Below are 25,975 nucleotides of genomic sequence, written 5' to 3'. Positions count from 1 at the left end.
TGGGTGCAGTGGTTGTGTCAATTTAACCCTGCAAGGTAAAACACTGCCATTTTACAGAAATAGCAATGTTTACCTGAAAGGGTTAACCCCTTAAGGACACATGACATGTCTGACATGTCATGATTCCCTTTTATTCCAGAAGTTTGGTCCTTAAGGGTTAAACAGCCACTGGAGGAGTATCTACTGCGCTGATCGGTCACGTGATACGGAAGCCCCCATAGGAAATGGGGAAGCTTGGATAAGCGTATGATGTTCACTGTGCATGTGCATCAGGAGCCCAGTGCTCCCCTACGAGGAGCATTGGATTGGACTACGCCAGAGGAGGCTATGAAATTGCGGAGGAAGAGAGGTAATCGGTGCCAGAAGAGCAAAAACCCGACCTGACCTATGTAAACAAGGTCAGGAACCCGAACAATTTAGGAATACAGGTTTGAATCCAAATGTTTTAGTGTTCCTTTAAAAAACAAACAAACAAACAAACAAAAAAATAAACCTTCAGCCACAGAATTAAATATAGATATTGACTTCAAGCTTTTAAAACAAATGTTAAATCAACAATTATTCCTCGGAGATGTATTCATTAATATATTTTTCAATAAATTATTGCTCTTTTAGATATTCAATAAATCATTTTCAATTTCTACTTTTGTTATTCTCATATTTGTTTTATATTTTTTTATTTCTTTTTTATTTATATTTTCATTCAATGATTTTTTAATTTATTTTCTCATATTTTTATTCTTGCTCTTTTTTAAGTTTTCTTTCTTTTATTCTTTTCTTTCTTTTAACTTTTTTTATTCAGCTATCTTTTCCATATCAGTATATATATATATATATATATATATATATTTTATATATTTTTTTCATGAACTTTTTTTGTTATTCTCATATTTTATTTTTTTTTGTTAATTTTTGTTTTTCTTTCATTCTTTTGTTTTCCTTTTTTTTCTTTTTTTTTCATTCAGATATATTTTCCATATTAGTTTTTTTTTTTTTTTTTAGAAATTGCCCTGCAATTGGGTCTTGGCATTATATTTATGAATACATACTTACAGGGGAATGAGGAGTAAATATTTTAGTGTCAATTTTTATATGGCCGTTTATTAAAGGAATACTATAGGGTCAGAAACACAAACGTGTATTCCTGATCTAACAGTGTTAAAATAACTAGGGTGAGCAGAGCCTGAGACACGTGCTGATCAGAGGTGTACTGGGCGAGCTCCCGTTTTGCTTACTGATTTTTGAGGGATATTTTTAAAATATGGGCGATTCCACGCAAACTGAAGTGGGGTAGCTGTGATTAACCCACTGATACCTAACTTGGGAGCCTGTTGAGACTTGCCGAGGCCTACAGGCTGCTGTGCTGGGAAAAGGCAGAAGAGTTCCACGCTCTCAAGTTTGCTGTGTGGGCCACCTTGACTTCTATCCCCCTCTTTGTATTGGTGAGACTTATTTTGTTTCCTGCTGGACTGACCTACACTGCTACACTGCTACTCATTCCATAGCAGACAGCTGTTGCCACTAACCTGTGGACGCCTAAACTTCCCAAGATGGCGGAAAAGTCTTCACCGACAGCACAGGTCCTGACAAAGAACTTTGTTGATGTACACAGCCTCACTGGCAATATTTCAGGACTTTTTGGCTCAAATGGTGACTGCCTCGATGCTGCCTCAAGAGCAAATCCGATGAGGACTAATTCAAATATCTGGCAGACTACTTCACGGTAACATGCACCAACAGGATCCTGCTCCTCTACTCACACACTTACCCAAGCTGCAGAACAACAGGGGCCTGACCCTTCTCCATCTGCCATGATGGCAAAGAGCGGCACTCAACTGCTGCATCAGTATGTTCCATCGGCCAAGACGATGGAGATCCGCACTTCATCTACTGCAACAGCGGAGAATTGCAGTCCATCTGCCACTCCAACAGAGTTCTACACACCATCTGCCACTGCAGTGGAGAAACATTAGGCGCATATGGAAGTTAAGGATTGAACTTTCTATGCGAACTCTCGACAACCACTAGAGGAACTTCCAGTCGTTAGGCGACTTTTGGTTGCCTAACTGACACTGGATATCCTAACACTATGCATGAGGACAACCAGTGCCACCCAAGACCTCATAGGAACGTATCATGCAACACTTTTGTATGGGGGAAGTCCCAATGCAAGCACCAAGATTTCCGCTCATGTGCACTAGGCCCCAATTTCGGCTTACTTTAGTGGGGGAGAAGCAGAGGGACATCGGTGCTGGAATCAGGTAAGTGACAGAAGGAGTTCTTAACGCCTTGTGCACCACCATTAATCCATGTATTTGCGTCCTCTTGTCAAGATTCCTGTAATGTACTCTACTTGGGCCTCCCAGAAAAAGAACTCCATCACCTACAGACAGTACAAAAAGTAGCAGCCAGACTACTGACCAACCAAAGTCGATCATGTCACATAACACCTGTTCTCCACTCCCTGCATTGGCTTCCAAATAAATGGCAAACATATTTTAACATTGGCCTGGGACTCTTTTGATAGGCATTCAGTCAGCTCTTCTGACTGTCAGAAACGCTTAGCTTTTATGTCTGCTTTATATATTTGTAAAGTGCTTTGAGTCTCACAGGGAGAAAAGCGCTACAAAAATCGCAAATTATTATTATTATTGTTTTAAATGTATTTTTAAGGATTTATATTTGTAAGAGGTCCTTTGTCTTTGTATTACTGTAAACCATAGTAATTAAAAATTAACTATATAACTAATAAAGTTTTCTAATTTTATTTAGTGAATTTATCTTTAATATATTTGAATTAAGCTTACATATATTTTAAACAATTTTACCTTTTATAAACATTATACTGTGAGGGGTTTCAAGAACAGAAAATACTTCCAGATAAAATGTGATGTTTAGTGAACAACCCGGTCAGATTTTAATTTGCTACAATTCAAAGTTTAGTGAATAAGTGATCCAGAGGAAGGCGAAAAAACTTGGACATACCAATAGTAATATTAAATATGTCCAAGCAAAAAATTCCTTCCTGACCCCATAATAAGGCGATCGGCTGCAAATCTGTCCCTGGATCTGTATTAAATTGATCTATTATTTAACTACTTTGTCATCACTCCATCCTTTTATACATTACCATCCTCCTCTAGATCCTGTTCAGGTAATATTGCTTGACAGACTTCGTGCTAGGAAATCAAAGACATTGAAATATTAGCATTGTCCAGTATTATCCTGAAATTTTCAGATTGTTCTGATAATAGATATAAGATCTGATGAGTACCTGTTTACGATGTAGTCCCAGCTATACACTGACTGGCTTCAGAAGGTGCAAGCCTTTGTTACCTGCCCTCAGCTGTTTATGATGTAAGATGCATGATGACATCACTGTAACCTTATAAGGTAAATGGGCACAGTAAATGGCCTGGGATTTTATCCTTTAATGGATATCTATCAATACAGTTTGTACATAAACATGTAAAATCTTACACAGAAAATTATTCTATTTGTTTTTTATATTTTCATTTTATTTTTTATTTCAGAATGATCAGTTAGTTATAACCTAATTGTTTTAAATGTTTTTTGTTTTTTTTGTCGGAATAGGAACACTGCCATAAGTATTCAAAGACAAATAGCTGTAAGTATCCAAATATAAACCAAAGATAATCATTCATAGTTCATAATGTCTGCCTGCTGTGGGACTTCCATAGAGTAAAATTACACATTTATTATGAATCAGTCCTTTTACAATTTTCTCTGACAGCCCATCTAATTCACAGGACTTTTTCAGCTGATTTCATGTCAAAATAGTATATATTAAATACATACACTGTGTATTTAATATGATGCCCACTAAGAGAGCTCTTGCATAACATTTTAACCACAAATCATTTTCTTAAATGATAGCTGTTACTGCTCTGGAAATTGCACCATTAGAAATCACTTATAACTTGTGTTAAACTTTTTTTTTTAAATTTATAGCAATGATATACAGGGAGCCAAGATGGAGGTGCCAAATTTCAGGATAGATTTAAATACAGTGGCTTGGATTTTAACATTCAATGCTATTTTGCTTTTCTGAAAAAAAAAAAAAAAAAGTGAATAAGTAATTATGGACATCTCTGCGAGCTTACCCCAATATTCTAGACAAATAACTGTCATCGGCACCGCTATATCCCTCAGAGTGAACCAGCCAGATGCCCAGCGATATGGGGAAAAAGAACAAGAAGCAATGAGTGAACCCGGGCTCAGGATCCCAAGATATAGGGGTCTTCCTACGCACGACACCGCGGCCTTTATCAGCTAAGATGGCACCTGCCAAGGCCTACACCTCAATGTCGTCTGACGATGACATCTTCCCTCCATCTCGACCACGCTCAGCACCACAGACAACTTCAAAGTTGGAGGACTCTAATCCATCTTCTAAAGCAGATATCAGGGCACTAATGACAGAAATCAAGATCATGTTCAAAGCGGATATGGCACCGATCCGCGAGGCAGTATCTAAGCTAGCTGACAAAGTGGAGGAAGGCATGGAGGGCACCAAGCTAGCACAATCAGCCACTGATGCTACTATAGGAGCGCTACAGAAGCAATGCACAGACCAACAGGCGCAGATAGCCACCGTGGAGGACAGGGCCACAGAACAAAAATTGAGATTCTGGGGAGTATCAGAAACGATTGCAGGAACCGAACTCCCCCACTACTGTCAGAGGCTTATTGCCACACTGCTAATGCCCAAGCAGGCAAAACAACTAGTGGTAGACTCCTGTTTCCTAATTACCAAGGCTTCCAACATAGCCCAAGATGTACCCAGGGATGTTCTGCTGAAATTAACTCAGGACTCCGACCATGGGGTAATCATGGGGGCCGCGAGAGGCTCTCCCACTGTGTCATTTGAGGGGGCACAGCTGGTATTTTTCCAGACATACCCTGTTATGGCAAAGATCCCTCAAGCAAGTTATCGAGCTACTGTCTGCAGGAGCACTCCATCCCCTACAAATGGGGCCAACGCCAAATCCTGGCTGATAAGGCAGACAAGACACATCTCATGTCACACCTTTCTGAAGCACTAGCTTTTCTCCAGTCCCTAGGCATACCGGCAGAAAAGACTCTACAGACGGCTCGCCCATCCTGGACTGTTGCAGGAATTACTCCATTTGTACTCAGAGGGGGTGGGCGTGAGACAACCACTTTACCCTCCTGAAGTCTGCACTTGCAGACCCATAACAGCAACCTTTTAGATATAGACCACTTAATCGGGCATTGACAAGGGAGGGAAGACTAGCCACAAACACTTAAAATCAGTGGATTTACGCTATGAGATCTTAATGTCTTTGCCATTGTATCATGCCCGTTCCTGTATGGCTCTCATACCATGTTGTATCTCAGCAATAATTTGCAAAAAAAAAAAGAATTAAAAAAAAAGAGAGCTCCCTTTAATCAGCAATTTTAGTTTGCAGATTTGTTAGGGACACTCTGGGCACCATAACAATAGTTTTCTAAATGAAGTTTTGTTTGGTGCCAGGATGTCTATGACTCTGGCTTTCCTTTAGAGGTTAAAGAGTTCACAAATGGGTTTAACCCCAAAGTCTCCTCTCCAGTGCAGGATCGCTTTGCCCCCTACAACCACTTGTTGGAATGCTTGAAAACAGAAGCCTAGGTCTGTCACAGGTGGTGCCGCTTTTTGGCTTGTAGAGGTCAACTTTTAGTTAGTTTGCTATGGAGCCCCTCTAAACTTTACTTCTTTAGTTTACAGGGCAAATATTGCCCCAGAAAATCTAGTGAGATGTTTTACTGTTTAAAAAAATCAAGAATAAACAATGGAGTTGGTTATCTTTTAGTCCACATAGCTTTTAGAACAATTATATTTTAACTATATGCACAAATATAATTGGAAAGACACTTAATGAATACTTTTTTGTTTGTTTTTTTGTGAGAAATTGTATATTTACAAATATTAAACTGTAAAGTCTGGCAGCTTACACAGATCTATACTCCATTCTAATAATAGCCTTCCCAGTGTAACATTTTACCTATACAAAATTACACGGTTTAACAAATGCTCCTTATTAGTCTAAGTGTGTCTCTGCCACCCTCACCATGTCCCTAAGGCATCTTTGCCACCAGGAATTACAGTGGATCCTGAGGTCGTGAGTGTGAGCACGCCGAAGAGTTGGCCGGCTGGTCATCTCAGGGCCCCCAATAGAGGGCCGACTGTGAACTAAGGAAGAGTTTACACGGATGGAAGGTGCCTACTCTGCTAAAATATAGTGTCTGCGGGGAGAATGCTTCATAGCTAACGGTGGTAGAGCAAAAGAGGAAAAATTAGATGTGTGTGGTCAAAATTGCCGTGGGTGGTGCCTCTGATTGACTGAGTGGTCATCTTTCAGCTATGTTGTCATAGTGCCCCATTAAACTTTACTTTACAGGGAAGCAATACATTCAGTCAGTTTCTTTGTGCAGGAAGTAGCGACACAGAAAATCTAGTAAGCAGTAAGATCCCCCCAGTCATGATGGTGTAGCTTTTAAAATCATATTTTTTACAGTTTAAGGAAGGTAAAATAAAGTAGCACAATATATTTCAAAGGAGTTGGTTATCTAGTCCCCATAGCTTTTAGAACAATTACATTTCAACTATATGTAAAAATATAATTGGAAATACCCTTATTGAATAACTGTTTTTTTTTTAAGTGTGTGTATATATCTATACGTACATTGTTTAACATATGCTTCCTATTGGTCTGAATGTGTCCCTACCACCTTCAACATGTCCCTCGTGTGTCTCTGCCATCATCTCCAGCTGGCCACCAATGGTGGAGCTACGCACAGGTTGCTGAAGTCGCAAGTGTTACAAGGCCCTCTGTGTTCCGTGTGTCAGGGGGGCCCTAGAGCCCACCAGGAGGTGGCTGACTGTACAGTAAGGAAGAGTAGGCATCTACTTACCCAGATGGCAGGGGAGGGAATGGCGAGGGAGCTGTAATTCCAATCCAGCTCTTATAATGTTCAGGCAGCATTTTAATTACCCATTGGTTTTCACCTCTGTTGGTTTTACAGATGTTCTAAATCTCTGTACCAAAAAAAATGCTCTAAGGATTAGAATCTCCTAAAAGAACCAGGAGCAGCAGCCCTCACACAGACACGGAATATACAGCACTTTTATACTTTAAGCTTTGCAAGATACTTAAAGAGAGAAGTTGAGTCAGAGGTTGCAAAGAAAACTATAAGTTGAGGAATTGAGAGTTAAATTGGCTTTTGTAAAAACTATTGTGAACTTGTTAAAGAGTAAAAAAGCACAAGAAATACAATATTAATTGCAAAGTATGTAGCACTGTACAATGAGTGGATCAGGCACATTAGTAACTTCTACAAGTTGTGCTCTACTGAAACAAGCTTAGAATATAAAGAAAATAGAGAATTATTAGACAAAAGCTTGCGCTGAAACACATAGAACAAAAAAAAAAAGGCAGTTGCTCTTAACAAGACAGACATGGATCACTATTCTGTACTTGTTCTTATTTGATAACAGTTCATGACATTTTGGCTTGTTTTTTGGGGGGGAGGGAATTAATTCCAATAATTATATATTCTGTCAATTATTCCAGCAAAGTTGTAAATTATTATTAACTTAAAACTGTGTGTAAAGAGTTACTTCATGTACCATAACCACTTAATTGAAGAGGTTGTGATGCGTGGAATCCTATGGTGCAGTTCATTGTTAAACTAATTTTAAATGTTTTAGCACTGGATGTGGTGTCTTTTTGTCTGTTGAGTCCACTTTGCTTCCAGAGGTGTAACTCCACCTCCAGCAAAGTCATTGGGGGCATACCACCCGCGTATATCTGTGACATTCCTCATTTTCCTCGTGTGTCTCTAACATTCTTCCCATTTTCCCCATGAGTCAATACCATCCTCCCCACAACTTTCTTATATCCTCCTCACATCCCCCATAAGTTTAAGCCTTCCTCCCCATACTCCCTATCAATCTCTGCCATCTTTCCCATGTTCCCCACGTGTCTCTGCCATTCTCCTAAAAAAAAAATTCACACAGGGTTATTTAGAAAAGTGAGAATTCAAAGTGCATTTCAAATGCCTGAGCAACCAGACTGAAAGCATAGCTTACTTAGCCAGTATGGCTATTTTGACATTAAATGAATACTTCAGGGACAGGAATACAAATGTATATTCCTGACCCTAAAGTGTTAAAAACATAGTTTAGGTGGCTTCCCACCCCACCCTTGCTCACCATAAATAAGTAAAAACTTACCTTTATTCCAACATTGCATGGGTCCATCTATGGGAATCATTGGATTGATTATATTCTGATGATATTAGCCAAAGAGGCAGGATGGGGGCGGAGCCAAACGTTACCCTGGTCAATCAGCACCTCCTCATAGAGATGAATTGAATCAATGCATCTCTCTGGGTAATGTTCAGTGTCTCCATGCGCTGAACGGCAGTGCTGCACATTGTGTAGCACTGACCCAGGAAGCCCCTCTTGTGGCCGTCTGAGTGACTGCCACTGGAGGTGTCCCTAGGAAGCAATGTAAACACTGCCTTTTCCCTCAAAAGGCATTGTATACAGGAAAAAGCCTGCAGGGACAGACTATTCTCACCAGAACAACTACATTAAGCTGTCGCTTAAAACTAGAAATTCACTTTGAATTCTCACTTTAGTGAGTGATTTACCATGCCTGCAATCCTCCCCTTATCTCCTATCACTCTCTGCCATCCTATGTCCTCAATATATGTCTGCCATCCTCTCCAAATCCCCCATAACTTTCTGCCATCCTTTCTATGTACATTGCCTGTCTCTGCCATCTCTCCCATGTCATGTGTCACATCATTCCTCCCCCATCATCCTTCACATTCTCTATTCCCACATGTCTTTCCCTGTTCCTACCTGGTTTTATGTGACATCTGCAACAAAAGGCCTTCTCATCCCCCCCTTTATTCCATGAAAAACATTTCTTAGAGATACAATAACATATCTACTAAATCCTATCCACTCTTATCTCTGCGCATAATTGAGAAGGGACCATTAAAATGATTAAAACAGATCAATAAATAGAATATTACCTATCGTTAAATTGGTTGTCAATTAATGTTGGCGAAGATTCTAAATTTAGAAACCCCCTAACAATATTATTGGAAGCAAAAGTGGGAGCATGGCCTCCAGAATATCAGTCTAATCCCCTGCTATCCTACCATCTAACCTACATTTATATTTGTATTTGTTTTCCATTAAGAGGACAGTACACACTGACCAAATCCTGATATTGGAGAACCCAAACATCTACGCGTTTTGTCTCTACTGAGAGACTTGCTCAAGACAGGGATAAAGAGCCCTCCCAAACATTATTCATATCCAGTTCCTTGGGCACACTTGGGCTCTAGTAATTTCCGACATGGATTCACATAAAACACACAAATCATAAACTTTAATAATTCATCTTAAAAAGAAATTACAGGGGGCGGGGCCGGGCCGCCAAGCCTAACGGTCGCAGGGAGGATCTGCTCCTGCGATCCATGCAAAAGTAAGCCTAAAAACGGGACTTCTGATCGTTTAAGGGGCCCACAACTGCGACCCTCGGTGATTGCGGGCCACCGGAGCCGGGGAGAGGCTAGCTCGTGGAGTTTTAGTCCCCCGGGGGAGAGATCCCCGCCGTACCATGCGGGACCTACCTGGCGGTGAGTGGAGTGGACGGCCGCCACTCCACTATCCTGCCCTACGGAGCCCAACAACGCAGCTGACCATCGCGGTCCCGGTCCTGATCCCCCCCCCTCTGGACCGGGGGGGATATCCCGGTCCTTGCCCCACAGCAACAGCGCTAGGAGGCTGTGCCGCGCTGACACGGGAGCTTGAGGCCCAAAACAAGATGGCCGCCAGACCTGAACCCGCTTCCTCTACTTACAGCCTACTCACATGGCGGACGCACCTGCATCAGACCGAAAAGTCATACACGCAACTGTGATCAAAGCGGCAATAAAGCGGACGGGCTTCTACCCACCAGTGCCAACCCCCCGGAGAATGGTGCCTGGAGCAGCCCCAACTGTGTGTCCCTCAGGTGATACCGCCGAGGTGCAGACACAGGCAGACGGCGCAATCCGAGCACCAACCTCGACGGAGCAGCCCCCAAGCCAGCTACCTTTTACCAGCAACACACACTGAACCCAGGTATCCTGCCAACCTCATAAAGAGCCCACCAACAGGGAAACCTTGATCTGCCCATGCATGGCAACAGAGAAAAGGTACATGGGACTTCGTCTGTGGCAGTGTGGCAGGATGCCTGCCTGGCGCCTATAGCTCCAACGCCTGCCGAGTACCTACTTCAATACAAGTGACTTTCACCTAAACCTCGCCTCAGCACAAGCTAAAGCAAAGCCAGTCACACCAGAGCCCGACTTTTGCCCACCACAGAAGACTCCCAATACTTACCACAACCACTATCCATGGGACTGACCGGCCCCGCAGAACGAGCCCAAAAACCAGGGGCACGAAACACCACATCGACCTGCACAGCCGTGAGCTACGCCACCACAAGCCGGAGGCCTGGAACTCAACCACGCAAAAGCATCAGACACTGCAGGCTGAGAGAGCCCAAGAGGACAGCGTCTGGCACCCAGCTGGAATCGGATGAGTGCAAGTAGCAGACCAGAGTCAGCCAGACACAGACTGATCAATCTGGACGTTACTAACATTCCCCTTAATGCAAGAACTGCCTTATGTCAACTACCTAACCGTAAAGTTACAGTTTATGTGCTGTCATTATCTCACCCAATTTTTAACTGCTTACGCATACATATGTTTATCTTAAAAGCTTATACATAGAATGAATAGCTAACCCTATCTAAAATGACAAGTTAAGTGAGATGTACACTAGCAGTGAAAACAAAACTCAGTTTCTCTATTATTGTTTACTTTAATCTTTTATTTTTTTTGCTGATTATGCGCTACGAACACAAGCCTGTCCAGCCTAACATTTGTAATCTTACTTAATAATGTTGAACAGCCTGTTATTTTCATTTTAAAACAAAAATGTGCAGACCTCTCATGCCACTGCTGATCCTATGTTTAACCATTCATGCACGCTGTTGTGGCGTACGTTTATGCTTTGTAATCACCTGCACGACAAAAATAAAGAATTCAAAAAAAAAAAAAAAGAAATTACACCTGGTGTATCCAAAACCAAACCCCACGAGGAAAAGAAACAACAAAAAGTAAACAAATAACGCCTGACCTGAACCACCATTTAATTCATAAATTAAAATGAAATGAAGTTAATATATAAGGTAATCAAATATATCTATTTGCTTAAAGACTTTTAAGAAGTGTTTTTTTAAAATAAAGTTTAGTACATAAATCAATAACCACTTGAAATAAAAATGAAAAAAACTAATAAGGATGAAACAAATATGTACTTAATGGTTAAGACCTGACCTAATCCAACATTCGATTACTAATCTGAAGAATTAGCAATATATATATAGATCGATATGTGGGCATAATCTATAACCCTCCTCCAATGTAAACCTTTTGAGTGGAGGCAAAGAAAGAATACACCTACATGGCCATATTCAAAAATAAACATAATCCTACCCGAACTCAAACTTGGGTCTGATTTAGCTCTTTATTAGCACTGTTAGGTCTTAGAATGTAAAGTTGAAATATCCATTTGGATTGGGCCAAAATGAGAGTTCATTTCATTTTCTGTATCACTCCTAGCTGGTATTAATTCAATCCCAATTACTGAAATAAAAGAAGGGTCACTATGCGCAGATTCAATATTCCATACCACCAAAGACCTCCTTACTTTGTGCAAGATGGTCAGACGATGTTCTCCCCACCTATGTTCGATCCAAAATAGGCTGATCTATGGCACATGTATCCACAGGTAGTGCACCTAACATGACCACAGCAAAAATATCCTACCGTCAGTTCTTCAATATTAGAAGGATGGTTTAATGACTTAAGTTTGGAAGGAACTAATGCATTCAGATTTTGATTCTTCCTAAATGTAACCCTAGGGTTATCTGAAATACAAAATTACAGACATGGCTCCAACTTAAAGATCGGCCAATGTTTATAAAATACAGTAATAATCTTGTCAAAAGCTGGACTGAATACTGTAGAGAAGAGTGCACTAATATAGTATTGGGAAGTCTTTCTCTTATTCACTTCTCATGATGAGACCAAAAGCTGTAAAATATCCTCAAGAAATCTAGAATGAACAACATGAGAGGGGACATGGGGTGGATCCAAATGCCGTGCTGGCCAATCAGCATCTCCTCATAGAGATGTATTGAATCAGGGCATCTATATGAGGAAAGTTCAGCGGCTCCATGCAGGGGACATGGAATAAGCTTGTTTTTCTGGCAATAGAGGATCAAAGGAGAGGTAGTGTTCAAGAGCCTGTAATCCCAACCGATAGTCAGTATTAGAATATAGGACAGCCACATCAATTGACACCAAACTATAATTCTCTAACCATGCAATCTCATTAATTAAATATAACACATGTCCGGTATCCCTAATAAAGGAAGGTAAATGAATGACATATCACTGTAAATGGGAATACACCCTCTTAACATTTGAGCCATAAGGGACCCAACTGAGAAAACTGTAGGACGCCCAGGAGGGTTTTGAAGTGACTTGTGGATTTTGGCTAGATAATACAATATAGGGATATCACCAGGAGCTGACAAAAAAACAAACATTTTCTTAATGTATTTCTAAAATAAACATAGTCTACCAATTCACATAGCTCTTTCACAAACTTAGTAGTAGGGTCAAACCTCAGCACCTGGTAATATTCCCTATTTCCCAAGATTTTATTGGCTACTTTCAGATATTCAAGCCTATCAAGTATGATACCACCTCCCATATTAGCCCCAATTAATGATGATATGTATATTATTCTTAAAACCTTTTATGGCATTTAATTCCCTTTTTGTCCAAGCTGTTACATACAAATCCCTTATTCTGTTTTATAGTTGTACAGAGGATTTTCAAATCTTTCAACACCAGATCACAAAAGATCTGTATAAAATTACCTTTATCTGCGTGCGGATAGTATGTGAAAGGGGGTCTCAAACTGGAATAGATATTTACATTCACCACTTGAATGCCACCTACATTCAAATTAGATTCCTACTGCGCATTCATTCTTCTGATAACACTTCAGTTTGAGTTGCTATTTGTTGATTTATTGGATTTGATACAGTTTTTTTTTATTTTGTAAGTAGATTTTTCCATGCATTGATACATTATTATGTTTTTCTACATGTTTTCAATCAATTCACTGCTTTATTAGTTTTATACTGGAGACCGTGTACAGTTACCTTTACTGTGTTTATTTGTATAAAGCTTTTTTATTATTTAACTCTAGCTGAGTTTGAGAATATTTGGAGCGCACACACAGTGATATTTTGATTTCGATTTTCATATACAAGACGCTCAGTTTTGTGGGTTGCTGCATGAGTTGCCCTTATATATTTAGTCACCCTTATATATTTAGTATTTCCCTTTATTGATGTACAAAGCTTGCAGGATGCACTGTCCAAGTAATTTACATAAATGGGTTGCAGATAATGGACTGGGCATCCGAGCTATGTATAGGATAATACACAAATATAAGACTTGTGTGTGTGAGTGTGTTCTATTCCTGTTAGTCAATGGAATATCCAGTAAGGTATAGCTGGTCATCAGGTGGGATATTAATCACTGAAGTTATTAGTGAGAAGAGAAGTGTTACTACTGGAAAAAGGAAATGGGAATTGAAAGAGGAACTAGACTTTGGCATTTGTTTACTTTTTATTTGCCTCTTTGTATCTGTACCAACAAGTCTGTGTTGCTATTTGCTTCCTGTGCTGGTCCTATCCTGTGCCTCATATTCTGCACATTACTTTAAAAACCATAAAGCACACTTTGTGGCCTCCACATTCTACCTTTAAATGAAGGACCGTCCATTTATGACTACCAGCAACGGACTTAAAGCACCATGGAGCCTGGAGTCTGTATGTGGACCAGGGAACTCCATACATCATAACCACTACATTGGGATAAAGTGGTTATGATGTTTTCAGTAACCCTTTAATTAACTCTGTCACCTCTCAACATCTTTACATTAGACAATTCCATCAATATTCCCAGTTGTATACTGTTCTCATATAGCCAAGCTATAATAATAAAAAATCTGTGATTAGCAAGGGTCCTGTGTAACTGACATGGTTTGTATAGTTGCCCCCTATTTAATAGCTATGTTCAAAACTCATATGTTCAACCATAACCACTACTGCATGCTGCATTCAATCACTACATTCAACAGAGAGCCAGAACTTCTGCTGCATGGCTAGCTCATTGGCTGAGAGAGTAAGCTGATCACTGTCAGCCAATCAGCTGAGATCTGCACTGCCAGGATTAGAACAGACAGAGAACTTCCAGCCTCTCTGTCAGCTGTACTATTGGCGAGGGACAGTGACCAGCGAACCTCAGATGGGTAGTCAACCCGTTCTAAAACCGTTCTTAGGTTAGGTTGAAGCCACGGCACTCCTGGCACCAAAGCTTCTACAGAATGCTGATGTTTAGAGGTCTTCCTTTAAATATTTAGTAAATCAGCCCTGGAGTTGTGTTGCAATAAAAGAGCATGACAGAAGAAAATATTTTAAAATGTTTTATTTATTTATTTATTTATTTATAATGAAGAAAAAAACCCTTTTATACAAAAAGGAAAAAATCTTCATGAACAGTTTATTCGCTAAACTCTAAATCGTAGCAAATTAAAATCTGATGGCAAAATGTAGGCAAAAGTAATTATAGTCATTCGATGTCATAGTCATAACGGCTGTTTTTGACTGAATTTGACTATTGACAGGGTTATTCATTAAAGTCTCATTGGCCCCTTACAAAACCATATAGATGCAGATTTGCCAGCATGGCGTTTGGCTTCACCCCACCTGTAGGAAAGCATTGGATTGGCTGAGATTGTCAGTTCTGATGATCTCAGATAGGGAGGCATATTGGGGACGGAGCCAATGCCAGCAGACCCTTTGTAGTACTGGAGTAAAGGTACATTTCTTTATTTCTTTATTTTTAAATTTAAAAAAAAAAAATCCCCTTATTTAAGGGGGCAAGTGGGGGCTGGTGACCTAAATGATGATTTTAACACTATAGGTTCAGGAATACACATTTGCATTCCTAACCCTATAGCGCTCCTTTAAAATCCAGGCTTATATTTTAAATCTGTGAACTATTTCGCTAGGCAGACATAAAACATAAATAAATACATTTAAAAAAAAAAATATTCGACATTGCATTTTCCACCCCTACACATGGCTTTTACCAGGGTATTTATACATAAAGTATGGAGTGGACACACCATTGTCCATTCTCCTAAATGAGGTAAGTATTTCCAGGTATTAGATTTATTGTGCCTACCCTTACTGTTATTAGGAGGCAGGTAGGGATTTCATAACTGAGGGGATGGCTAGGGGCGGGTGGACAGTAAAACACCTGGGGTTAATGCAGGTCATTGCACTCTCATTTGTGTGCACTCCCATGACCTGTCAACCACCCCTGATTTATTTACTAGCCCTCACTGACGGTTTTATATATATATATATATATATATATATATATATATATATATATATATATATATATATATATATATATATATAATATCTATTTAATAGGCTTGGTACCCCTAGATATTTTGGGTTATTGGGGGATTGCACCCTCTTTAGGAGTTGGACAATATCCACTTCCTGAGGGTGAAAGACTCTCCCAATAATTTACAGGATGTGACCTTGTTAGCCCTTGGGCAAACAATGCATTGGAACCTACATGTTGGAGATTAAAAAAACAAGGTCATTTGAGCATAAATTAAATAAATTAGAAACATGTAGTTAATTTACATTGTAACCTTTGCAAATAAAGTAAATAAATAAGAAGATATATATGTGTATATATATCTCACATTATTAGGTATTTAACAAGTTCAAGCACAATAAAGAGGAGGAAATAATAATAACAATAATAATAATAATTATACTACTACTACTACTACTACTACTACTACTACTACTACTAATAATAATAATAATAATAATAATAATAATAATAATAATAATAATAAAAAACTAGATCAAATGGAAACCTTTTGGATTAATAAATGAAAGGATCAATAGTGTCACCCAGGCCACTTAATCGTTGCCAGAAGAGCAAAAACCCGAACTGACCTACATAATTAAGGTCAGAAACACTAACAATTTATGGATACAGGTTTGTATCCAATTGTTTTAGTGTTCCTTTAAAAAAACAACAACAAAAAAAAACCTTCAGTCATGGAATTACATATAGACATTGACTTCAGGCTTTTTTTTTTTTTTAAATCAACAATCATTCCTCTGAGATGTATCCATTAATATATTTTTCAATAATTTATTGCTCTTTTAGATATTCAATAAATCATTTTCAATTTCTATTTTTGTTATTCTCATATTTGTTTTATATTTTTTATTTCCTTTTTTATTTATATTTTCAGTTTTATTCAATGATTTTTTTTATTTATTTTCTTGTATATTCTCAAATATTTTGTTCTCACTTTTTTATTTTTGCTCTTTTTTATGTTTTCTATCTTTTTTCTTTTTTTCATCCAGCTATCTTTTCGCGTATACCTGATAATATAGTGTTAAAATAACTATTTAGGCCCCCTGCCCCCCACCCCCTTGACTCCCTTAAACATTGAAAAATGCCACTTTATGCCAGTGCCGGGTAGATCCGACGGCATTCGTTCCAACCTTGAATCTCCTTGGCTGACATCATCAGAATTGATTATCTCAGACAATCACAATGCTTTCCCATAGTAAAGCATTGGATTGGCTAAGATTGTCAATTTTAGTGATCTCATCCAAGGAGAAGGGGTGGGAGCACAGCCAAACACTGCCCTGGCCATTTAGCATCTCCTCATAGAAATGCATTGAATCAATGCATCTCTGTGCGGAGATTTCAGTGTCTCAATGCAGAGCGTAGAGAAGCTGAACGTTAGTGCTGCACATTGTGCAGCACTGACCCAGGAAGCACCTCTAGTGGCAGTCTGAGGAGTGGCCACTAGAAGTGTTTCCAGGCTGTAATGTAAACACTGCCTTTTCTCTGAAAAGACCGCGTTTACAGCAAAAAGCCAACAGTGACTAGTTATATTCACTATACAACTATTTGCCCGCTGGCAGCACTAGATTCCTTTGGGCATAGTGTTCAAATAAATAAATAAATAAATGGACATGCCATTTATCACCCCCTACACATGGCTATGACCAGGGTATTTATACATGAAGTATGGAGTGGACACACCATTGTCCATTCTCCTAAATGAGGTAAGTATTTACAGGTATTAGATATACTGTGCCTACCCTCACTGTTATTAGGGTGAAGAGGAAGATAGAAATTTCATAACTGAGGGCATTGCAAGGGGCGTGTGGACAATAGGACACCTGGGGTTAATGCAGGGCATTGTACTCTCATTTGTGGGGGTGAACAATGTCATGTTTACAGCTCTTTATTTAGCTAACACACCCCACCCAAAGCCCACGACCTGTTAACCACCCCTGATTTATTTACTAGCCCTCACTGATGGTTATATATATATATATATATATCTAATATCTATTTAATAGGCTTGGAACCCCTAGATATCTTGGCTTATTGGTGGTTGGCACCCTCTTTGGGAGTTGGACAATATCCACTTCCTGCGGTTGGAAGACTTTCCCAATAATTTACAGGATGTGACCTTGTTAGCCCTTGGGCAAACAATGCATTGGAACCTACATGTTGGAGATTAAAAAAAACAAGGTGAGGGCGGAGCCAAGCTGCAGAGCAGAGAAGTCGCATGGCACTGTAGCTCCTGCGACTACAAGCCAAAAAACACCCAATCTGAGAGCAAAATCGGTCAAAACAGCCACAAATCTCAAGCAATAGTGGGGGACTCGACATGGGCCGAAAAAACAAAAAGCCGAAGCCCGATGAGCCCAGACTAGGCCTCGATATCGGAGCCATGTGGCGCCAAGCCCGCGGAGCAGCTAGGCCCAAGATGGCCGAATACCCGGAGACTTATTCCGACCTGTCGGACGACCTCTCCCAGGAGGAGGACACATATCCCTCTCCCAGTCCATCGACAGCCAAAGCCACACCAATAGACCCTGAAAATGCACCAGTCACGACCGCGGTACTCAAGGCATTACTGGCGGGCCTGCAGACCACGATCCAGGCTGAAATGGCAGGCCTCCGAACGGATCTCCAGGGCATAACCGGGAGACTGAACACTCTGGAGAACACATCCACCAATAATGCCACCGCTATCACAGCTATGCAACAGGAGATATCGAGCTTGCGGGCCACAACAGAGGCCTTTGAGCGGCGGTTCGCCATGATGGAGGACACTAGAAGGGCAACCAACATAAAAGTACGGGGTGTACCTGACGACTTGCCGACCGAAGAACTCCCACACCTCGCGAGGAGGCTCTTAACAGCACTCATGCCCGCGCGGCAGGTCAAAGCAATGAACCTTGAGGGGGTCCACAGAGTCCCCAAATCGGCCAAAGCCCCACCAACGGCCTCCAGGGACGTTATACTCCGCTTCCAACGCAAAGCAGATAGAACCACAACCATGGCGGCGGTCAAGAATCTCCCCCAGTACTCCTTCGAAAATATGTCCCTCTCCTTTTTCTCGGACCTGTCTGGCAGTACCCTGGCATGGAGACGGTCGCTCAAACCCATTACAACGCTACTCCAGCGAAACAAAGTACCATACCGGTGGCGCTTCAACCGCTCGCTGCAGGTGTCCCATGGCGGGAACACCTACGAGATATTCGATCTACAGGGAGCTCAGGACTTGCTGCCCACGCTGGGACTACCTCCCGATGCCGTACAGCCCACGACAGCCTCCGGGGTCACCAAACCGCGACATAGCTGGAACCCAGACGTGGTGAAGAATTTTGTACCAAGAAAGCCCGGAACCGGCACCCACATCGACACCCCGGCGTGAAAGACCCAAGATCTGTCCACACAGTAATGAAAGAATTGCTGAAACTGTAAGACCTCACTACTTCGGAACTGGGTTGCTATGCCTCACTGAACTACTATACTTACTTGTTGATTTAGACTTTATTTTTCATTGTCTATTTTTTGTGTTTCTTAATTTCACCTACTCATACTTACCAACTAATCCCCTGTCTGACACACATAGGAACGCTTCACTCCAGGCCGGACACCCCGGCCCCTGTATTGCCGCCTTAGAAGTCAACTAGGCATCACAAGACACGAATAGTAGACAGGCAGGGTTAAGACACACCCGAGACTCAAATGTCATACCAAACTATACTAACATATACTGAGGAGAAGGGGGGGGTAAAACACCGTCCTCCACAAAGCACTCCCTGGCCCAACACCTCCGGACACCGCTCAATCGACCATAGGGGTACCCCTTCCACGGTACACACACCCCAAAAGCAGTTCACATTAACGAGCCTGATTAACACCAGGAGCCCTAGGGCCCGCTACAGCCACTGGCAGGAACGTATTTTCGGACCACACTGGTCATTTTTATGGCTGGAATGCTGCCCAGCTATAACAAAGGCATATACATTTTATTTAGATGACATCACGACGGCTAACCTAATTTATTTTATTTTAATATACTCCATGAACGTCACGTGTGCATCGCTTATTTGCTAAAATCCCCTTGGATGCATGCATTTTTATAGCCACATGCTACGCTCTGATAGGACACCACATGGGTTAGTTCCGCGAAAAATATTGCATAGGCACACCTGCCCGAATAGCGGTATGTTTAACCTCCAGCAAAGCACAACAAAATGATATACCACTATTACCCACTCTCACAGTTATTCATTTGTGTTACACGTTTTTTAGTTTACACCCAGCAAGGGTTACCGAATGTAACTCCCAGAAGTTCGCTATGCGCCCAGCCTGTGTATAATATTCCTTCATGTATACTCATAGTTTGAGATAATATTCCTTTATGTATACTCATAGTTTGAGATAATATTCCTTTATGTATACTCATAGTTTGAGAAAAGAATGTATTTAAGCCATCAAAAGAAAAATTGTGCTCGTACTTAGGCCACTGTTAACTCTATATGCAACGTGTACGCTGTTGTGGCGTTTGTCCTTGCAATGTTCCTACCTGCACATCAAAAATAAAGAATTAAAAAAAAAAAAAAAAAAAAAAAAGGTAATTTGAGCATAAATTAAATAAATTAGAAACATGTAGTTAATTTACATTGTAACCTTTTACAAATAAAGTAAATAAATAAAATATATATGTGTATATATATCTCACATTATTAGGTATTTAACCTTAATCTCAATGAAGTGGCCTGGGTGCAGTGGTTCTGTCAATTTAACCCTGCAAGGTAAAACACTGCCATTTTGCAGAAATAGCAATGTTTACCTGAAAGGGTTAAACAGCCACTGGAGGAGTCTCCACTGCGCTGATCGGTCACGTGATATGGAAGCCCCCATAGGAAATGGGGAAGCTTGGATACGCGTATGATGTTCGCTGTGCATGTGCATCAGGATCCCAGTGTTCCCCTACGAGGAGCATTGGATTGGACTACGCCAGAGGAGGCTATGAAATTGCAGAGGAAGAGAGGTAATCGGTGCCAGAAGAGCAAAAACCCGACCTGACCTATATAACTAAGGTCAGGAACACTAACAATTTAGGAATACAGGTTTGTATCCAAATGTTTTAGTGTTCCTTTAACCCCTTAAGACTGGAGGGCGTACTATTACGTCCTTTTAAAAGCGGCTCTAAACGCCGCAGGACGTAATAGTACGCCCTCCGTTTTTTTGTAACTTACCCGGTCGCCGGCGATCCCACGCCGGCGATCGCGGTTGGGGGGGACTCCCAGGGAGCCCCCCGCGGCACGTCTGCTCTCTTCAGCCCCCCCGGACCATGTGAGAGTGAGGTCCTTGCAAGTACCTCACAATCACATGGCCGGAATAGCTGGCTGCAACAATGCCAGCAGGTGGACTAACTGTAATGACAGTTAGTCCCCCTGCTGGCTGAAATCAAATTCAAATTAATTAAAATAAGTGTAAAAAAAAAAAATATATATACTTAGATCATATATATATATATCATATATATATATGATCTAAGTATATATATATATACACATATACACACACACACATACACCGTCTAGGTGTATTTTAATATTAATATATATATAATTATATATATATATTAATATCAAATTACACGTAGACTGATACTGATTAAATATATATATAATTATTGTTATATATATATTTATATATAATATAAAATAAATATGTAAATACGTAAAAATAAAAAATAAAAAAAATAATTAAAAATAAAATATTAAAAAATATATAGATGTGTTTTATTTAGTTCTAACTGTATTGTGATATTAATATATATATTTATATCAAAATACACGTAGAACGAATATATATATATATATATATATCTATATACATAAATATATACGTATATATCACTATATATATACCTATATATAAATAAAAATATTTTTAAAAAAATTATATATATACGTATATATACACATATGTATATATATATATATACATATATTAATTCTACACATATATTTATGTAATAATTTTACATAATTAGGTATCAAATTAAAGGACCACTCTAGGCCCCCAGACCACTTCAGCTTAATGAGGTGGTCTGGGTGCCAGGTCCTTCTAGGGTTAACCCATTTTTTCATAAACATAGCAGTTTCAGAGAAACTGCTATGTTTATGAATGGGTTAAGCCTTCCCCCTATGTCCTCTAGTGGCTGTCTCACTGACAGCCGCTAGAGGCGCTTGCGTGATTCTCACTGTGAAAATCACAGTGAGAGCACGCAAGCGTCCATAGGAAAGCATTATGAATGCTTTCCTATGTGACCGGCTGAATGCGCGCGCAGCTCTTGCCGCGCGTGCGCATTCAGCCGACGGGGAGGAGAAGAGGAGGATCGGAGGAGGAGAGCAGGAGGAGATCTCTCCGCCCAGCGCTGGAAAAAGGTAAGATTTAACCCCTTTCCCCTTTCCAGAGCCGGGCGGGAGGGGGTCCCTGAGGGTGGGGGCACCCTCAGGGCACTCTAGTGCCAGGAAAACGAGTATGCTTTCCTGGCACTAGAGTGGTCCTTTAATTACAATTAACGGGACCTGCCTGACAACCCATGCCGAAAGTATAGGGAATTTAATTTGCTAGCACTATATTTAACCCTATAACTTTCCAAGACACCATAAAACCTGTACATGGGGGTTACTGTTTTACTCGGGAGACTTCGGTGAACACAAATATTAGTGTTTCAAAACAGTAAAATGTATTACAACGATAATATCGCCAGTAAAAGTTACGTTTTTTGCATTTTTCACGCACAAACAGCACTTACACGGACGATATTATTGCTGCAATACTTTTTACTGTTTTGAAATACAAATATTTGTGTTCAGCGAAGTCTCCCGAGTACAACAGTACCCCTCATGTACAGGTTTTATGGTGTTTTCAAAAATTACAGCGTCAAATATAAGGCTTGTGTTTCATTTTTTTCACATTAAAATTCGCCAGATTGGTTACGTTGCCTTTGAGACCCTATGGTAGCCCAAGAATGAAAATTACCCCTATGATGGCATACCATTTGCAATAGTAGACAACCCAAGCTATTGCAAACGGGGTATGTCCAGTCTTTTTTAGTAGCCACTTAGTCACAAACACTGGCCAAAATTGGCATTTTTTGCATTTTTCACACACAAACAAATACTAACGCTAACTTTGGCCAGTGTTTGTGACCAAATGGCTACTAAAAAAGACTGGACATACCCCATTTGCAATACCTTGGGTCGTCTACTATTGCATATGGTATGCCATTATGGATGTAAATTTCTTTCCTGGGCTACTATACAGTCTCAAAGGCAACGTAACCAATCTGGCGAATTTCAATTTCAAATGTAACACGCTATATTTGACCCTGTAACTTCCCAAAACACCATAAAACTTGTACATAGGGGGTACTGTTTTACACGGGAGACTTTGCTGAATACAAATATGTGTATTTTATTGCAGTAAAAGCAAACAGTATTATGACATTGACAGTTAAAATGTCATGTAGAACTAAAAAAATAAAAAAAATCTTATTTTCTCCCATTTTTTTGATATTAAATTATGTTTCATAGCTAAATATTTGATATTAAATAAAAGCCCTGTTTCCCCTGACTAAAATGATATATAATAAGGGGGGGTGCATTTAATATGAAAGAGGTGAATTACGGTTGGACAGACATATAGCGCAAATGCCAGGTTTTGTTTACATTTTGTTTCGTTCACAACTTGTACATTTGGCTGCGGTGTTAAGGGGTTAAAAAACAAAAACAAACAACAAAAAAAAAAACCTTCAGCCACGGAATTAAATATAGACATTGACTTCAGGCTTTTTTTTTTTTTAATTAACAATTATTCCTCTGAGATGTATTCATTAGTATAGTTTTCAATAAATATTGCTGTTTTAGATGTTAAATAAATCATTTTCAATTTCTACTTTTTTTATTCTCATATTTGTTTTATATATTTTTTCATTTTTTTTTATATTTTCAGTTTTATTCAATGATTTTTTTATTTATTTTCTGATATCTTTATTCATGCTCTTTTTAAAGTTTTCTTTCTATTATTCTTTTCTTTCTTTTTTCTTTTTTTCATTCAGCTATCTTTTCCATATCAGTATATATATATATATATATATATATATATATATACTGATATGTATATATATATACATATATATAATATTATTATTTTTTAAAATTGCCCTGCAATTGGGTCTTGGCATTATATTTATGAATACATACTTACAGGGTAATGAGGAGTATATATTTTAGTGTCAATTACATGTGTCCTTTTATTAAGGAACAATATAGGGTCAGAAACACAAACGTGTATTCCTGATCCTACAGTGTTAAAATAACTAGGGTGAGCGGAGCCTGAGATACGTGCTGATCAGACGTGTACTGGGCGAGCTCCCGCTTTGCTTACTGAATTTTGGGGGATATTTTTAGCCACTGCAATAAAATATGGGCGATTCCACGCAAACTGAAGTGGGGTAGCTGTGATTAACCCACCGATACCTAACTCGGGATCCTGTTGAGACTTGCCGTGGCCTACAGGCTGCTGTGCTGGGGAAAGGCAGAAGAGTTCCACACTCTCTAGCTTGTTGTGCGGGCCACCTTCACTTCTATCCCCCTCTTTGGACTGGTGGGAGTTATTCTGGGTCCTGCTGGACTGACCTACACTGCTACCCATTCCATAGCAGACAGCTGTTGCCACTAACTTGTGAACGCCTAAGCTTCCCAAGACGGCGGAAAAGTCTTCACCGACGGCACAGGTCCTGACACAGACCTTTTTTGATGCACACAGCCTCACTGGCAATATTTCAGGACTTTTGGGCCCCATTGGAGAGGCACTTGGTGACTGCCTCGATGCTGCCTCAAAAGCAAATCCAACGAGGACTATATCAAATATGTGGCAGACTACTTCGTGGTGACATGCACCAACAGGATCCTGCTCCTCTACTCACACACTTACCCAAGATGCAGAACAACAGGAGCTTGACCCTTCTCCATCTGCCACGATGGCAGAGAGCGGCACTCCACTGCTGCATCAGTATGTTCCATCAGCCAAGACGATGGAGATCTGCACTTCATCAACCGCAACAGCGGAGAATTACAGTCCACCTGCCACTCCAACACAGTTCTGCACACTATTTGCCACAGCAGTGGAGACACATTAGGTGCATATGAAGTTAAGGATTGAACTTTCTATGTGAACTTTCGAGTGCAGTGCAGAGCATGGAGAAGCTGAACCTCTGAGGAGTGGCCACTAGAGATGTAATGTAAACATTGCATTTTCTCTAAAAAGACAGTGTTTACACAAAAAGCCAGTAGGCACTGACTATACTCACCGGAAGAACTACCTTAAAGGGACACTATAGGTACCCATACCACTTCAGTTCATTTAAGTAGTCTGGGTACAATGTCCGAGATCCCTTAACCCTGCAAAAACTGCAATACGTACCTGCCAGGGTTAAACCCACCTCCAGTAGCGGTCTTCCAGACAACCACTAGAGGAACTTCCGGTCGTTAGGCGACTTTTGGTTGCCAAACTGACACTGGATATCCTAACACTACGCATGAGGACATCCAGTGCCACCCAAGACCTCATAAGAACGTATTATGCAACACTTTTGTATGGGGGAATCAGGTAAGTGACAGAAGGAGTTTTTAATGCCTTGCCTACAGACAGTACAAAATGCAGCTGCCAGACTACTAACCAACCAAACTCGATCATGTCACATAACACCTGTTCTCCACTCCCTGCATTGGCTTCCAATTAAATGGCAAACATATTTTAACATTGGCCTTTTGATAGGCATTCAGTCAGATCTTCTGACTGTCAGAAACGCTTAGCTTTTATGTCTGCTTTATATATTTGTAAAGTGCTTTGAGCCTCACAGGGAGAAAAGCGCTACAAAAATCGTAAATTATTATTAATGTTTTAAATGTATTTTTAATGATTTATATTTGTAAGAGGTCCTTTGTCTTTTTATTATTGTAAACCATAGTAATTAAAAAGTAACTAATAAAGTTTTCTAATTTTATTTAGTGAATTTATCTTTAATAAATTTGTATTTAGCTTACATACATTTTAAACATTTTTACATTTTATAAACATTATACTGTGAGGGGTTTCAAGAATACAAAAGACTTCCAGATAAAATGTGATGTTTAGTGAATAACCCGGTCAGATATTAATTTGCTACAATTCAAAGTTTAGTGAATAAGTGATCCAGAGGAAGGCGAAAAAACTTGGTCATACTGATGTGGAATTATTAAAAATCTTTATTGTACTTGTATTGAATTATTGTACTAACTCCATTTT

The 25,975-nt window shown here is 39.9% G+C and overlaps 1 long non-coding RNA gene across 1 annotated transcript; it reads right to left on the bottom strand.

The window, feature by feature from the left end:
• Positions 1-1,101: 1,101 nt before the first annotated feature.
• Positions 1,102-24,350, bottom strand: LOC134585513 (uncharacterized). The gene is made up of 3 exons (XR_010086526.1): positions 24,325-24,350; positions 1,450-1,474; positions 1,102-1,391 (listed from the first exon to the last, which is right to left on the bottom strand). It is a non-coding gene; the product is annotated as an uncharacterized LOC134585513 (long non-coding RNA).
• Between the last annotated feature and the right edge of the window lie 1,625 nt (positions 24,351-25,975).

The sequence above is a fragment of the Pelobates fuscus genome, chromosome 2 (genome assembly GCF_036172605.1).
Source record: "Pelobates fuscus isolate aPelFus1 chromosome 2, aPelFus1.pri, whole genome shotgun sequence".
Taxonomy (NCBI): domain Eukaryota; kingdom Metazoa; phylum Chordata; class Amphibia; order Anura; family Pelobatidae; genus Pelobates; species Pelobates fuscus.
This window is presented reverse-complemented; position numbering and strand designations above follow the sequence as displayed.